This window comes from Saimiri boliviensis, chromosome 12 (genome assembly GCF_048565385.1).
Source record: "Saimiri boliviensis isolate mSaiBol1 chromosome 12, mSaiBol1.pri, whole genome shotgun sequence".
Lineage (NCBI taxonomy): Eukaryota > Metazoa > Chordata > Mammalia > Primates > Cebidae > Saimiri > Saimiri boliviensis.
In genome coordinates, this window is record NC_133460.1 from 51,554,998 (window position 1) to 51,567,690 (window position 12,693).

Sequence of the window (12,693 nt, forward strand, 5' to 3'; positions counted from 1 at the left end):
CGACTGGCTTAAGTGTCAAAAATGGCGCAAGCCCAGATTTCATGTTCCGAAGGCCTTAGAGTTGACTATGCTTGCACGGTCTTGCTAGTAACTATATACGTTTCAGACGAAGGTTTTTTTTATTCCCTGAACAGATATTGAGTGCCCACTGTTAGGCATGGTTATATGATGGGAATACAGTGGTGAACAAAACAAAGCCCCTGCTCTCAGAGCGCTTACATTCCAGTGTGTGTAGGGTGTGGGGAGCCACCCAGATATATTCAGATAGTGCTATCCAAACTATGAAGAAAAATGACGGAAAACACAGGGATAGAGAGTGGGGTGTTTTTTGTTTGTTTGTTTTGAGATGGAGTCCCGCTCTGTCGCCCAGGCTGGAGTGCAATGGCGCGATCTTGGCTAACTGCAACTTCCACCTCCCGGGTTCAAGCGATTCTCTTGTCTCAGCTTCCCGAGTAGCTGGGATTACAGGTGACCACCACAATGCCGGCTATTTTTTTTTTTTTTAAAGTAGAGACGGAGTTTCTCCATGTTGGAGAAACTCCATGTTGGAGGCCAGGCTGGTATCGAACTCCTGACCTCAGGTGATCTGCCCACCTCGGCCTTCCAAAGTGCTGGGATTTCAGGCGATAGCCACCGTGCCCAGCCGGGAGGTGCTATTTTAAATAGCCTGATACAGGAAATCTCTCCGAAGCTGTCATTAACAGGTACCAGAATTCAGGCGGTAGCAGGTAGATGTGCCTGTCTGGAGGAAGGGCAGTCAGGCCAAAGGGACAGCAAGTGCAAAGTCTCTGAAAAGGGAATTTTCGTGGTGAGTTATAACAGGATCAAGAAGGCAAATACACTGTAGGGAGCATAAAGATTCTACTACAGAGTGGAATCCGGTTTTATCAGGATCCTGTTCTTTGAGGACTACCACTCCAGTGAACACAATCTTGTGAAGGTTACCAGTGACCTCCACATTGCCGAATCCTCTAGTCATCTGTCAGTCCTTACATTGCTTGGCCTTTCAGGCGGGATTTGGTAAGAGGCTACGACAGTAATCCAGATGAGAGTTGGGAAGCTACTATTATAATACAGGTGAAAATTAAGGGTAACTTGGATAAGGGTGATGGCGGAGGTGGTGAGTAGTAGTAAAATTCTGGATATATTTTGAAGACAAAATGACGCAATGGATGTGGGATGTGAGAGAAAGAGGATTCAAGAATGATTCCAATGTTTTTGGCTTGATAACTGGAAGAGAATTTTCATTTACTAAAACAGGGAAATGGAAAAGACTATAAAAGGAGCAGTTTGGTGGTGGAATATTAAGTGTTTGATGCAGGGCATGTCAAGTTTGTGATGCTTTTTAGAATCAAGTAAAGATATAGACTAGGATGTTGTACATATGTAGGGTTTAGGCAAAAAGGAGCAGGAAATGTAATTTTGGGGCCACGCACAGTGGCTCACTCCTGTAATCCGAACATTTTGGGAGGCCAGATATGGGAGGATCACTTGAGGCAAGGAGTTTGAGCCCAGCAAGGGCAAAGGAGTGAGATCCCATCACTACAAAAAATAAAAAAAATTAGCTGGGTGCGGCAGTACATGCCTGTAGTCCCAACAACTTAGGAGGCTGAGGTGGGAGGATCGACTGAGCACAGGAGGTCAAGGCTGCAGTGAGCTGTGATGTGTGTACCAAAGAAGTGGGTGTAGATGGAGAAGAGCGGAAGTCTGATTACTGAGCCTCACAAAATCCCAACATTTAAAAATCTGGAAGAGGAGGAAAATCCAGGAAAGGAGAATGTGAAGAAGCAGGTTGTAAGGAAATGAGTAGGCCAGGTGTGGTGGCTCATGCCTGTAATCCCAGCACTTGGGAAGGCTGAGGTGGGAGGCTCCCTTTAGCCCAAGAGTTCAACACCAGCCTGGGCAACATGAGACCCTCATCTTTTTTTAGAAAAAGAGGAAGGGAGGGGGTCAAACTTGTCATATCCTGTGGAGTGGCCAAGCAATGTGAGGACTGAGAAATGACCAATGGATTTGGCAGAGTGGAGGGCAGTGGTGACTTTGACAAAATTGCTTTTATCTGTTTTATTTTTTGAGACAGGGTCTCTGTTACCCAGTCTGGAGTGCAGTGGCACGGTTATGGCTCACTACACCCTCTACTTTCTGGGCTCAAGCAGTCCTCCCACCTCAGCCTCCTGAAGAGCTGGTAATACAGGAGTGCTCCACCACGCATGGCTAGTTTATTTTTTATTTTTGAAGTTTTTAAGAGATAGGGTCTCACTATGTTGCCTATGCTGGTCTCAAACTTTTGGGCTCAAGTGATCCTCTCACTTCAGCCTCCCAAAGTGCTGGGATTACAGGTGTGAGTCACTGTGCCTGACCATAAAACACATAAAATTTAGTGTGTGGTAGGGGTGAAAACCCAACAGGAGTGGATTCAAGAGAGTAAAGGTGGCTGGGCATGGTGGCTCATGCCTGTAATCCCAGCACTTTGGGAGGTCATGGTGGGCAGATCACAAGGTCAGGAGTTCAATACCAGCCTGGCCAATAGGGTGAAACCCCGTCTCTACTAAAAATCCAAAAATTAGCTTGGTGTTGTGGTGTGCAACTGTAGTCCCAGCTACTCAGGAGGCTGAAGCAGAAGAATTACTTGAACCCAAGAGGCAGAGGCTGCAGTGAGCTGAGACTGTGCCACTGTACTCCAGCCTGGGCAACAGAGCAAGACTCCATCTAAAAAAAAAAAAAAAATTCAAAAATTACCCAGGTGTGGTGGCATGCAACTGAAATCCCAGCTACCCAGGAGGATCATGAGCCTGGGAGGTTGTGGCTGCAGGGGGCCATGGTTGCCCCACTGCACTCTAGCCTGGGCGCAGAGCCAGACCCTGTCTCAATAAATACATACATACATAAGAAAGAAGCAAGGCCATGGCCTCCTCAGCTATACATGCTCCTTGGAAAATTCTTTCACATCCAACCTTCCTTTCTATTCCCATTTTTCCCTTTCCAATGCAAACCCTTATGACTCCATGCTGGCCTGCTACAGACCCTTCTTGATAACACAGTCCTACACTTGGAGAAATGTAAGTTCTGTACAAATTCATGGAATAATGCTGGCACCCTTTTCAAACAGCCTCTCTGAGGTTTGTTGACCTAGCATGACAATTTCCATCTTCCCCTCTCCTGCTAAGAATCATGAAGTCTGCTTTTCCATTGTCTATCATGAGGCCTCTCTTTTCCAGCTGACTATAAGGTACAGTCATGTGTCACTTACTGATGGGGATATGTTCTGAGAAAAGTGTTGTTAGGTGATTTTATCACTATGCAAACATCATAGAGTGTCCTATATTTTTTGGAGACGAAGTCTCGCTGTGTTGCCCATGCTGGAGTGCAGTGGCACAAACTCGGCTCACTGCAACCTCTGCCTCCCAGGTTCAAGCATTCTGTCTCAGCCTCCCAAGTAGCTGGGACTACAGGTGCATGCCTGGCTAATTTTTACATTTTTTAGTAGAGACGAGGTTTCTACTAAAAACCCTGTCATGTTGACCAGGCTGGTCTTGAACTGCTGACCTCATGTTATCCGTCTGCCTCGGCCTCCCAAAGTGCTGGGATTACAGGTGTGAGCCACTGTGCCTGGCCCATAGAGTGTCCTTATAGAAACCTAAGATGGCATAGCCTACTACATGTGTAGACTTTAAGATATGGCCTATTGCTTCTGGGTTACAAACCTGTACAGAACATTACTGTACCGAATACTGTAGGCAATGGGAAGTATTTGTGTATCTAAACATAGAAAAGGTAATGCATTGTGCTATGATGTTATGATGGCTATGAATGTCACTAGGCAATAGGAATTTTTCAGCTCCATTATAATCTTATGGGACTGTCATATATGCTGCCTGTAGTTGACCAAAATGTTATTATATGGTGTGTGGCTGTGCTTCAGTCTGTGAAGAAGGCACTCAAGTGGAAAAGAAACTGTCGTTTTCTTGTGTTAAGGAACTGGGTTGTGATTGGCCGACTCCTGGCGTATGAACCCTCCTCTCTTTTCCTGCAGTGCATATAAAATGACAAAGTCCTATTTAAATTGTGGATCGGTGTTTTGGCTTGGTTGGCAGGGTCTAGTTCAGTGAGGATCTGGAGAAACGGACTGAGTATGCTTGTGGTAGGGGCCCTTTATGCCTTATTTTTGCATCTTCTCCTTGCCCTCCTCTGCTGCTGAGCGTGGTCCCTAAGCTGTTTCCTTTTGTTTTGTTCTTGAGACGGAGTCTTGCTATGTTTCCCAGGCTGAACTGCAGGGGCATGATCTCAGTTTACAGCAACCTCTGCCTCCCAGGTTCAAACGATACTCGTGCCTCAGACTCCTGAGTAGCTGGGATTACAGGCATGAATCTCCATGCCTGGCTAATTTTTGTATTTATTTTTGAGATGGAGTCCTGCTCTGTCACCAGACTGGAGTGCAGTGGCATGATCTCAGCTCACTGCAACCTCTGCCTCCTGGGTTCAAGCAATTCTCCTGCCCGGCTAATTTTCTATTTTTAGTAGAGACAGGGTTTCACCATGTTGGCCAGGCTGGTCTCAAACTCCTGACCTTGTGATCCACCAGGCTCAGCTTCCTAAAGTGCTGGAATTACAGTCTGCCTTTAACATACTTTTATTTATTTATTTTTTTGAAACGGAGTTTCACTCTTGTTATCCAGGCTGGAGTGCAATGGTGCGATCTCGGCTCACCTCAACCTCCGCCTCCTGGGCTCAGGCAATTCTCCTGCCTCAGCCTCCTAAGTAGCTGGGATTACAGGCACGTGCCACCACGCCCAGCTAGTTTTTTGTATTTTTAGTAGAGACAGGGTTTCACCATGTTGACCAGGATGGTCTCGATCTCTCGACCTCGTGATCCACCCGCCTTGGCCTCCCAAAGTGCTGGGATTACAGGCTTGAGCCACCGCGCCTGGCTTAACATACTTTTATTTCTCATTGTACCTTCCCTATCTTTACTAACATCTCACCTTACTCCTATCAATATGCCTGTTTGATTTAATTCTTTCCGATCTGTCAAAATCTAATTTATTCTTTAGGGCTCGGCTTAAACCCTGTCTCCTCTGTGTGAGAGAGAATTTCATAGTCACATGTCTATACTGAAAGCCAGGCACTGTACAGAGATTTAGGGATTCAGAGATGCACCACGAACAAGGACAAAGCCCGACATCAGGGAGCTCACAGTCTACTAAGGGAGATAGATGGAAAAGAATTCCAGGATACTGTGGTAAGCACAGTGGGACTGTGTGTAAACTCAAGTGGCCCAGAGAACAGGGTTGTCACTTATGTGTGTAGCACTGGGAAGCTTTCCTGTGGGAAACCTTCTGACATCTGAGCCAGGGTCTGAGGCTAAGAAAGGGGCTTCTCCAGGAACTCCCCCTGCTTTTAAACCCCATAGCACTGAAGCCCAGACCCTCCATGGACTCCCACTTTCATTGCCCTTTGCTTGTGAGTTTATTTCTATTCTGTCTTCAGCTAAACCAAGATGGAGATCTTGCCCCTGTGTTCCCCATGGCCCGAGCACAGGGCCTGATACCTAATCGAGGCTTATACATATTTGTTAAATGAATAGAATAAGTGAATCCCAGAGACAGGTTTTTCTCTCTTCATATTTTGTCCACAGTTTCTCTGAGCAAGCCAGTGGGCTAGATTCCTTCCTAAGGCTTCAGGAAGAATGGTCAAGTCAGTTGAATATGCCTTACTTCATGGCCTCTGCTCTTTCACTCCCTGGTTCCCCAGCGTCTCCTTCTGCCTCCAAATGTGACCCCTAAGGGCTCTTTTTCAAATAACTCCAGGCTCCAAAGTCTCTTCCTCAATAAACTACCCTTATTGACTAAACTATGGTATATAGTGGAATACCATGCAGCTGTGGGGATGGCTGAGAATGAGACTTCAATGTAGACACCTTTTTTTTGAGACAGAATCTTATTCTCTTATCCAGGCTGAAGTGCAATAGCACAATCAGGGCTCACTGAAGCCTCAACCTCCCTAGACTCAAGCAATCCTCCCACCTCAGCCTCCCAAGTGGCTGGGACCAAAGGCACATGCCACCACATCCAGCTATTTTTTTGTATTTTTAGCAGAGATGGGGTTTTGCCATTTGCCCAGGCTGGTATTGAACTCAAGCATTCCTCCCTCCTTGATCTCCCAAAGTACTGGGATTATAAACATGAGCCTCTGCACCTGGCCTGCACCTTTTTATTTGATTCTGGAACAATGTAAATGTTTACCTGTTTAAAAACAAACAGACAAACAAGCTAAACCTCACACTGAAGATGACTGTGAATAACTGATACGTAATTGGATTTTCACTGTGAGCTTGAACAAATTATTTGTTGAATGAACACATGAATATTAGCACACAGCACCTTTGGAACCCCACTTGAGCCCCTTGCTCTCTCCGCCTCCCTGGAGAAGGAACCCTCTATACCTAGGAAGGGCCAGAGGCTGGACACTGGAGAGGTAAGGTCACAGGCCAACCACAGCCCTCTGTACCGAATCTGGTCTATCTCCTGGATATCCCACCAAGTATAGGCTTTTTGGTTAGAATTCCTTTCACTTTGATGATTTCTATTTCTAGTTTCACATGGGGGAAGAGATGGAGCTGGTATTAGTATTCTACAGTTGCGAAAATGATCTCGAGATTTCATGTGTTCATGGTCAGTTGACCTTGAAATTGAAGGAACCCAGGTGTTTGGAGTTTTTTTTTTTTTTTTTTTTTTTTGAGACAGTCTCGCTCTGTCGCACAGACTGGAGTGCAGTGGTGCAATCTCAGCTCACTGCAACCTCCGCCTTCTGGGTCCAAGGGATTCTCCTGCCTCAGCCTCCTGAGTAGCTGGGATTATAGGCAGCCGCCGCTATACCCAGCTAATTTTTGGTTTTAGTCGAGACTGAGTTTCACCATGTTGGTCAGGCTGGTCTCGAACTCCTGACCTCAGGTGATCCACCCGCCTCAGCTTCCCAAAGTGTTGGGATTACAGGCATGAGCCACCACACCCGGCCAAAACCCAGGTTTTTTAGGAGATTCCCAAACCATATCTCCCCTTACGCCCCTTTCCTCTGCACAGACCCTCCTCTCTACCTACCAGTAATTCCACTGGATGTCTCTTGGCCCTTCAACAAGCCAAAATATAGCCTCATCATCTTCTACTTAAACTTGACTCTCCTCCCAGTTCCCCAACCCCACTGAAAAGCACCACCATACATGCAGTTACCCAGAAACCTGGGTTTCATCCTAAATTATTCATTCTCCATCATCCCCCAATTTATTAACCTTATCCCTGCCCCTCAGTCCAAATCACTCGGACCTAAACAACTAAATCCTTTTTTCCAGCTCTGCAGGTACTCCCCTAATCCAGACTTTCAGCATTTTATTTATTAAATTAAATTAATTAATTGTTTTTAGAGACGAACTTTCACCATGTTGGCCAGGCTGGTCTCAAACTCCTAACCTCAGTTGATCTGCCTACCTCGGCCTCCCAAGGCACTGGGATTACAGGCATAAACCACTGCACCTGGCCTACTTTATTTTTGAGTCAGAGTCTCGCTCTGTCGCCTAGGCTGAAGTGCAGTGGTGCGATGTTGGCTCACTACAACCTCTGCCTTCTGGGTTCAAGCGTTTTTCCTGTCTCAGCTTCCTGCGTAGTTGGGATTATAGGTGCCCGCTACCACACCCAGCTAATTTTTGTATTTTTAGTAGACGGGGTTTTGCCATGTTGACGGACTGGTTTCGAACTTTTGACCTCAGATGATCTGCCGGCCTCGGCCTCCCAAAGTGCTGGGATTACAGACATGAGCCTCTGCACCCAGCCACTTTCAACATTTTAAAACTGGTTATAAATCTCCAGCCTGGATCACTCCCCAGCCTGGATGCAGGCAAAGCCATCATTTTAAAAATCAAAGTTCATTATGTCATTTTCCTGCTTAAAGCCCTTCGGTGGCTTCTAATTATCAAGATAAAAGCCCAAACTCCTTATTGGGGATTACAGGGCCCTGTAGAATCTGATTCTTTTTTTTTTCTCCCTCATATAAAGCCATCTGGGTTTGGTACTTTTTGTTGTAAGTAGATTTCTAACTACTGATTCAATTTATTACAGTCTGTTCAGATTTTGTTTCCTTGTTTTTTTTTTTGTAAATTATATTTTCTAGGAAACAATCCATTTCACATTTCTTGGTACAAAGTTCATAGTATTATTACTTTTTAAACTAATGCAGTATCTGTCACTCAGGCTGGCATGTTGTGGCCTGATCTCAGCTCACTGCAACCTCTACCTCCCGAGTTCAAGTGATTCTCCTGCCTCAGCCTCCCAAGTAGCTGGGACTACAGGTGCATGTCACCATGACCAGCTAATTTCTGTATTTTTAGTAGAGACAGTGTTTCACTATTTCAGGCTGCTCTTGAATTCCTGACCTCAGGTGATCTATTCCATTCTTTTTCCAACTTCTTAAGGTAGATGCTTAGCTTATTATCAGCCTATTTTCTGTAAATAAGTATGGAAGTTTGTTAAAAAGCCTTTAAGTTTCCCTTAGTTGTATCCTACAAGTTTTAAAAAGTTGTGTTTTCATTATCATATTTAGTTCTTAGCGTTTTTTTGTTTTGTTTTGAGACAGTCTCACTTTGTCATCTTGGCTGGAGTGCAGTGGTGCAATCTTGGCTCACTGTAAATTCTACCTCCTGAGTTCAAGCGATTCTTGTGCCTCAGATGCCCAAGTACCTGGTGGCACGTGCCACCACACCCAGCTACTAAAAATTTTTGTATTTTTAGTAGAGACTGAGTTTCACCATGTTGGCCAAGCTGGTGTCGAACTCTTGACGAGCCTCGGCCCATCTCAGCCTCCCAAAGTGCTGGAATTACAGGTGTGACCCACCGTGCTCAGCCAGTTCTAAGCATTTAAAAAAATTCCATCATTTCGGCCGGGCGCGGTGGCTCAAGCCTGTAATCCCAGCACTTTGGGAGGCCGAGGCGGGTGGATCACGAGGTCGAGAGATCGAGACCATCCTGGTCAACAAGGTGAAACCCCGTCTCTACTAAAAATACAAAAAAAAGTTAGCTGGGCATGGTGGTGCGTGCCTGTAATCCCAGCTACTTAGGAGGCTGAGGCAGGAGAATTGCCTGAGCCCAGGAGGCAGAGGTTGCGGTGAGCCGAGATCGCGCCATTGCACTCCAGCCTGGGTAACGAGAGCGAAACTCCGTCTCAAAAAAAAAAAAAAAAAAAAAAAAAAAAAAAAAAATCCATCATTTTTTGTTATTTATGTATGTATATGCCCAACTGGATTTTTAATCTATGTCTATTGATGACCACCATCTTAATTAATTCTTGGGTCACAAAATCACTTCTCAATCTATACTGAATACTCCCTAGTTCCCAGAATGAAACATGCTTTCCTGGCCTCTGGATGTTTGTACACTGGCCTCTGCCTGGACACTCCCCCTGCCCGATTTGTAACTCCTATGTCTCAGTGTTTTAAATAAATAAAACCAAGCCACTTCCTCTGCAAGCCTGCCTTGAACTCCAAGTCTGGATTAGATGGCCTTTGAGACAGGGTCTTGCTGTCACCCAAGCTGGTGTGCAGTGGTATAATGTTGGCTCACTGCAGCCACAACCTTCTTGGCTCAAGCAATCTTCCTGCCTTAGCCTCTGGAGTAGCTGGGACTATAGGTGCCTGTCACTATGCCTGGCTTTTTTTTTTTTTTTTTTTTAGAGAGACAAGGTCTCACTATGTTGCTAAGGCTGGTCTTGAACTCTTGACCTCAGGTGATCTGCCCACTTTGGCCTCCCAAAGTGCTGGGGTCACAGGTGTGAGCCACTGCGTCTGGCTCCTGCTCTTCTAAGTGCTCTTGTAGCAGCCTGTACTTAACTTTATGGCTTCTTTTCTGTTTGCCTCACTAGAATGCAAACTCCTTGAAAACCTTGCTTAGTGCTTGGGTCTGTGGTAGGCGATAAGAAGAGCTGTAGAATGAAGAGAGTGAAATATACTACCCTCTTAATTCCTAGGAAGAATTCCCATCCTTAGGACACAGAGAACTAACAATACATGAGCATAAATATCTCTTTTCCTCTGCTCAATTACATTCAGATCCCTAATGTCACTCTTTATGGTTACGATCCATCTCTGGACGTTCATTCCACCCCACTCCATGCGACTCAGGTCCCTGGGACGGCTTATTCTCTGGAGTAGGGCTGGGTCTAGGCTGGACTCACATAGCTGCCCTTTCCACGGCTCCAGGCCAGTGAGTCCCTGCAATGAACCATCTTGCCAGCAGGTGGCACTTGAGGCCTGACAGCTAAACCAGACTGTCTCCTTCCTGTTTCTGTTTCTTGCAAGGGCACAGAACCCTGCTTGGGTTGTGCTAAGGCTTGCAGTCAGATGCCCTAGCCATGGGACGTGTCTCCCGGCTCCCATGATGCTGTCCTTGCTTCCTTGCCTAGGTGCAATAATTGCCTGGACCTGTCCTTTGCCTTAGAGTTCAACAGGGTTATAGAGCATATGCTCTGACTAGAGCTAAAACTAGGTGGGGCACCTAAAGATCGTGCACGCACATTCTTTATTTTTGAGACAGGGTCTCACTTTGTTGCCCAGGCTGGAGTACAGTGGCATGATTTCAGCTCACTGCAACCTCTGCCTCCAGGCTCCAGTGATCCTCCCACCTCAGCCTCCGGATTAGCTGGGACTACAGGTGTGTGCCACTACACCCAGCTAATTTTTGTAATTTTTTTGTAGAGGTGGGGCTTCACTGTGTTGCCTCGAACTCCTGGGCTCAAGCGATCCTTCCACCTCAGCCTCCTAAAGTACTGGGATTACAGATGTGAACCACCGTGCTGGATGAGCTGAGTCTTAGCGGAGGGGAGGCTTATTCAATCTAGGTTAGAAGAAACAATTTGAATAAAAAGTGAAGCAGAAATCCACCCTGTGTGTTCCCATACGCTTCCCAGCTCATCAAAAACTCTGCCTACTAAAATCCTCTCAGCCTGCTCACAAGTCACCTTGCCCAAGGACTTCTTCCTTAGGGTAACCCTGGCCTCTTCTGGGTGACTTAGCTTATACCTCTCACCTGCACATTTAACCTGTTGTACCAAAGTGTGGCTGTCACGTCTTCTTGAGCACCTGGACCACCTTCTGCTTCCTCAGGCAGAGGAAGGAGCTGGTGGAGTTCATTTGGAATTCCATGTACTTGTCATAGGTACCCTTGACCCTGGGTTTCAAGGTGTTGCACATGAGATCCTGACCCTCTCCTGCCATGCTCTGGCTTTCGGCTTTAGCAAACCCAGGCTAATTAGCAGATCTCTGGTAGGGAAATAAATGTCCTACCAAGGCTGTGAATAAGACTACTCTTTCAGGCTGGAGGGTCAAAGGAAAGTGATTTTGGGATTCTGGGACAAACTTAAGAAAAGCTCACATTTTGCTTATGCCCCAGGCCTGGAGCAATGAGCAGAGCACAACAGTCGCTTTGATACCAGGGATACCCCAAGAGGGGAAAGGTGGCAGACAGATGAGGTTGGAGAGTGGCCAACTTCTTTGAGATAATCTAATATCCCAGAAAGGATATTAAAAGTGAGGCTGTGGCTGGGTGTGGTGGCTCACACCTGTAATCCCAGCACTTTGGGAGGCTGAGGCAGGAGAATCTCTTGAACTCAGGAGGCGGAGGTGGCAGTGAGTGAGTTGAGATTGTGCCACTGTACTCTAGCCTGGGTAACGGAGTGAACAACACTCTGTCTAAAAAAAAAAAAAAAAAAAAAAAAAAAAGTTGTTAAACTGCTCTGTAAATGCTGGGGTAGTACCTTCCCAGGGGAGCGCCACAGATGCACAGCCAGGCCTCTGCTCTTCTCTGGCTGATGAGCCCTCCCTACTAACACATTTACAGCCAGCCACCTCACAGGAAGTTTTTGCTGAGTTTTTGGTGTGGTGGTTCTATGATTGTTGGCCATGCCACAGAGACATGCCAGGAGGCATTACCTGGAGGTTCTGGGGGCTGCAGGCATTCTGGGGAAGAGCTCAAGCAGAGGCTTTTGGACCTGGAAGAAACCTCAGGGCTCATTTAGCCCATCATTAGCTGTCATTTTATAGATGACAAAACACATGGGAAATGACTTGCTCAAGACCAAAGTGGGTCCACCATACAACATTGGCTTTTATGGTTCTTAAAACTTAGGTCCACATGGGGAAATGCTTAGGGCAATGTGGCGAAACTCTGTCTCTACAAAAAATACAAACATTAGCCAGGTTATGGTGTGCACTTGTAGTCCCAGCTACTCAGGAGGCCAAGTTGGGAGGATGGCTTGAGCCTGGGAGGCGGAGGTTGTGGTGAGCTGGGATTGCACCACTGCACTCCAGCCTGGGTTTCAGAGTGAGACTCTGGCTCAAAACAAAAGCTCCACAACACTTAGGTCCGCCATGCCAGACGATTCCTCACATACTCCACTGCGTTGTGGGGCACGAACAAGCAAGGACTGTGCACCTTGGCCCAGGATGAAATGCTAACCAACCTGTGCGGGGACAGTGCCACCGCTAACCTCCAAAAGCCCTCACTATCTGTCTGTGCCTAAAGTAGCTTTTCCTTGGAAAGAGCCAGATCCTGGTAGAAAGAAAACAGGTCTGCTTCCAGCAAGATCTCAAACCCATATAAAATGAAAAGGACCTAGAGGACCCTAAAATAAAGGATACAGGGAACTTTGGGGAGG